At 39.5% G+C, this 5,413-nt stretch overlaps 1 pseudogene; it reads left to right on the forward strand.

Annotated features, from left to right (window-relative positions):
* Positions 1 to 4,632: 4,632 nt before the first annotated feature.
* LOC129842480 (fibronectin type III domain-containing protein 11-like) lies at positions 4,633 to 5,179 on the forward strand (annotated as a pseudogene).
* Positions 5,180 to 5,413: the final 234 nt, after the last annotated feature.

Genomic DNA, 5,413 nt, shown 5'->3' on the forward strand with positions numbered 1-5,413 from the left:
CCCCCTTCCCGAGACTGGCTGCCTGTTGAGAACAAGTGACAGGCAGAACCTCCCACCCACACAGCAACCACCTCCTCAAATTCCACACACCAGAATTCAGTATTTTAGTCTATGATTGCCATGTGAGTGTACAAAAAAAATGGCGAAAATAAATTCATGACACCAACTGTGCCAAAAATATCAACGTTTATGTATTAAAATCTTAAATATTGCCAGGTTGGTTTTCACAAGGTGTTCCTTATTGTGAGTTGTAAGGTATCCTTTGATGGTATTTATTTGTTCTACATTATTCATTGTATCTCAGGACCTACAATAGATGCATACATATATATTCAACCACAAGGGTGTACTAATGAGCTATGTGAAATAGAAAAAAATGAATCACAGTAGAGGACTACTGAAATTAAAATGCTTCAGTGTAAGTAAGGGAAGGCCAGGTTAAAATTAAAACATGACAGCCAGACAAGCCAGTGTATGAATCAAATGGATTTGCATTGGAATGGAGTGGAAATTAGCTGACTTCCTGATTTGTAAGACAAGTAACTTTAATGTGTCAAGCAGATTACACGTTTTATTTGCCATTTCCGAATCGGAGCAACGTTTAAGACATGGATTTCATGTTGTAATGTTAACAAGGTACCCAAAAGTAGTTAGAAGTAATGTTTTCATTTTATTTGCTAAACAAAACTTGTTTGAACGTCAAAAATGTCGTCGTAAATCAGCCTTGTTTGCATAGCGATGATGAAAATAAGGTAATTTAGGCTGTAATGATCTCCAAAATTCTAGTCATTAGGTCATCACACCGTTGATATAGCATCGGACGCTAATTGTTTTATCGAATCCCATTGTGACGCAGAGAGGGACACATTTTGGCATGACTGCGCCACTAAAATGTTTTGACCAGGGCTCATCGGGTTCTGGTCAAAAGTAGTTCACTATGTAGGGAATAATAGGGTATCATTTGGGACGTAGACAGACAGTCTGTCAACATGTAAGCCTGATGCTCATATTTCACCTCATCAGGCTTGCAGTGTATGGGTAAATATTTGTGCTGACAAGCAGAGGCAAAACAGTACGCCTTGGGTGATTTCCCCTCTGTTATCACTGTATGATTTGAAGAACCTTTAGTTATTTTTACTAAGGGTCTCTTTTTAAAATGTTATTCTCTCTGGTATTTTGGGGTCTGAATAGGAGGTTCTTGGGTTATAATGAGAGAGGTCCATCATTACAGCTCGCTTCTGGAAGACAATGATGTTGCTGATAACACAACTAGCCTGCATAACAATGTAAAGACGTCACAAACGCTTCCCTCTACTGGTGAAATCTTAACACTGCCACAGTCATGCTATCTGTGATTTATAAACAAAATTCAACATAATTCGATTTTTTTTTAAATATCAGTTGGGTGTTGGATGAAATTTTACGTGGAATTCAATAGAAATGTCAGATGTGAAAGCGAAAGCAAAAGCAAAACAACTCTGTTGACAAATGATGGTAATAACATTATATAACAGAGTTAATGAGTGTACAAAACATTAGGAACACCTGCTCTTTCCATGATGCTCTTTCCATGACATAGACTAACCGGGTGAATCCAGGTGAACGCTATGATCCCTTATTGATGTCACTTGTTAAATATACTTCAATCATTGTAGACGAAGGGAAATAGGTTAAATAAGGATTTTTAAGCCTTGAAACAATTGTGACTGACATACATAACCACCAATGCAGTTCAAGAAATAGAGTTAAGAAAATATTTACTAAATAAACAAACGTTTAAAAAACTTGAATAAATTCAAAAAGTAACACAAGAAAATTACATAACAATAACAAGGCTGTATACAGGGGGTACCGGTATCGAGTCAATGTGCGGGGGTACAGGTTAGTCTAGGTCATTTGTAAAGTGACTATGCATAGATAATAGACAGCGAGTAGCAGCAGGTTACAACAAAGGGAGGGGGGTCAATGTAAAGAGTCCAGGTGGCTATTTGATTAATTGTTCAGCAGTCTTATGGCATGATGGGTTGAAGCTGTTAAGGAGCTTTTTGGTCCTAGACTTGGCGCACCGGTACCACTTGCCGTGCGGTAGCAGAAAGAACAGTCTGTGACTGGTGTCTTTGACGATTTTTTGGTCTTCTTCTGACACCGCCTAGTATATATGTCCTGGATGTCAGGAAGCTTGGCCCCAGTGTTGTACTGGGCCGTACGCACTACCCTCTGTAGCGCCTTGCGGTCAGATGCCGAGCAGTTGCCATATCAGGCAGTTATGCGCCCAATGCAGCTTGCACATTTTTGATTATAATCGATGTTATCAAACATTCCATTTTGAGCGCATTATGAAGATGTGCCTTCAGAAGGTATTCATGCCCCGTGACATTTTCCACATTTTGTTGTGTTACACACTGAATGTAAAATGTATTACATTTAGATTTTTGTGGCCCTGGCCTACACACCATACCCCATAAAAAATGTATCTTGAGTCAATAAACATTCAACCCCTTTGTTATGGCAAGCCGAAATAAGTTCAGGAGTGATTTTTTTTCTTCTAAACAAGTCACATAATAAGTTGCATGGACTCACTTTGTGTGCACTGATAGTGTTTAACATAATTTCTGAAGGATTACCTCATCTCTGTACACCACACACTGTACATCTGTAAGGTTCCTTAGTCAAGCAGGGAATATCAAACACAGATTCAACCACGAAGATCAGGGAGGTTTAATAATGGCTCGCAAAGAAGAGCACCCATTGGTAGATGGGTACAAATTAAAAGCAGACATTGAATATCTCTTTGAGCATGGTTAAGTTCTTAATTAGGCTTTGAATGGTGTATCAATACACCCAGTCCCAACAAAGATAAAGACATCCTTCCTAACTCAGTTGCCGCAGAGGAAGGAAATCGCTCAGGGATTTCACTTTACAGATAATAGAGAACTGAGGATGGATCAACAATAATGTAGTTACTCCACAATACTAACCTAAATAACAGTGAAAAAAGGGAAGGCCTGTAAAGGATAAAAATATCCAAAACATACATCCTGTTTGCAATAAGGAACTAAAATAAAACTGCAAAAATGTGGCAAAGAAATTAACTTTGTCCTGAATAAAAAGTGTTATTTTGGGGCAAATCCAACACAACACATCACTGAGTACTACTCTTCATATTTTCAAGAATGATGGTGACTGCATCATGTTATGGGTAAGCTTGTAATCAGCAAGGACTAGAGAGTTTTCTAGGATTAAAAAGAAACTGAAGAGAGCTAAGCACAAGCAAAATCATAGAAAAAAACCTGGTTTACTCTGCTTTCCAACAATAACCTAAAACACAAGGTCAAAAATGCATTGCTTACCAAGACAGCATTGAATGTTCCTGAGTGGCCTAGATACAGTTTTGACTTAAATTAGCTTGGCAAGACTTGAAAATGGCTGTCTAGCAATGATCAACAACCAACTTGACAGACCTTGAATAATTTTTTTTAATAATAATGAGCAAATATTGTACAATCCAGGTGCGCAAAGCTCGGAGAGACTTACCCAGAAAGACTCACAGCTGAGCACCGGGTCATCTCCGAGACAGGCAAAGCCAAGATGCCAAAGGTGATTCTAACATACTGTATATTTACTCAAGGGTGTAAATACTTATGTAAATGAGATATTACTGTATTTCCTTTTCAATACATTTGCAAAAAAATCTCAAAACGTGTTTTCACTTTGTCATTATGGGCTATTGTGTGGTAATCTGTTTTGAATTCAGGCTGTATCACAACATAATGTGGAATAAGTCAAGGGGTATGAAAACGTTTTGAAAAGTTCCACACACTCTGATACGAAGACCTCTGGCTGCTGTAATCTTCAGACATTTTCGAGGACTTTTCTCAAAATGTACAATATAACCTCACAATGTTGAACCTGTGTTACTTGTGTTGGTGGCTATGGTAATTTGGAAACACACCTTTCAAAACACAATTTCTGCAAAGACTTCCAGATGTTTTCAAACCATTCGTTGTGCAAGATGGCAATTCATTAGACGAAGCAGGTAAGTTATTATACCTGAAATACAGTAGGCCAAATGTACACCGTCGGTTAATTATGGAGAATTGTTCAACTTGAAGAAAAGACAGCTTCTCTGTGCATGTTTTGACCACTGTTCCGAAAGCCTAGGCCTTCTGTAAATTTGCACTTGCCATCTTCTACTATTAGTAGCCTATCATATATGAATTGTCTGGACACAATCTCAGTAATTTGGTGAGTAAAGATTAATATATTTTCATGTGGCCGAAATGATGATTACTGGTGCTACTGCTAAGAATGAATCAATACTGAGAGTCCATTAGCTAGCCTATAACTTAATGAGCTTGTCTTGTAACATGGCTGCTTGTGAGGAGATTTGTGACACCTTAATTGGGGAGAACAAGTTAGGTTGAAAGAGGAAGTCTCAAATCTGTCTTCAACGGAAAACCTGACCAAAAAAAAACTACCCAAGCTTATCGTTGCTCATCAAGCCTGAGAGTGTGTTCAGTGTAACCTCCAGATAAGAAAGAATATACAGTATGTAGTAAAAGTAATACAGACAGAGATCAATTATAATCTAAGGAAAATGTCCATTTATGTCTTGCAGCTAACACAAAAATAATGATGAGCAGCTGCAAGGGCAAAGTGGAGATGGAGGCCATAGTCTATGGATATCAGGAGGTCGACTACATAAATCAGTGGATTGTGCAGCTCATTAAGGCGATTGTGGACTTTAACTCAATACTGATGCCAGGGCAGCAGCACACAAAGCACCGGCTCCTCTCTGAAATGGGCAAAGCCAAGATGCCCCAGATCCATTTGAGACTGTCCGTCAAGATGCCCGGGAAGTTCGACTCGTCTCTGGCTGACTGCGTCCGGCTGCACTGGGGCAGGAGGAGCAGTAGCCCAGGGAGCAGTTCGAGATCCGCTACAAGCTCCTCCAGCTGACCAACATGGAGGAAGGGAACCAGCTAGGAACGGTGACCTGTGACTCATTCTGCATACAGGTCAACAACCTGTTGGCGCAGAGGTGCTACGAGTTCACGGTGAAGCGGACCGATGCCTGCTGCCTGGTCAACGGGTTCTGGAAGGACACCAAGGTGCTCAGAAACTACCACCAGGGGGCTTCACCAGGAGGCAAGAGCAGAGGAGGATATTTCCCTTGTAGTGGGCTAGTGGGGCGTGAGTGCATAGCTATATATTTATTTTGTATCTCTCTAATAAAAGACGTTGTCAATATATAATTTTTTGGAGCCCAGTCCTTTAATGATACAGAAAAAAAAAATAATGTTTGTCTGATATGTAGTTATGACATCGTTATTTCTACATCCTAGACATATTGCCTTATCTCACATAACAGCATGCTATTATTGGTAGTCTTTTGAAGCTGTGTGTGGTATTG

This window comes from Salvelinus fontinalis, unplaced genomic scaffold (genome assembly GCF_029448725.1).
Source record: "Salvelinus fontinalis isolate EN_2023a unplaced genomic scaffold, ASM2944872v1 scaffold_0043, whole genome shotgun sequence".
Classification (NCBI taxonomy): domain Eukaryota; kingdom Metazoa; phylum Chordata; class Actinopteri; order Salmoniformes; family Salmonidae; genus Salvelinus; species Salvelinus fontinalis.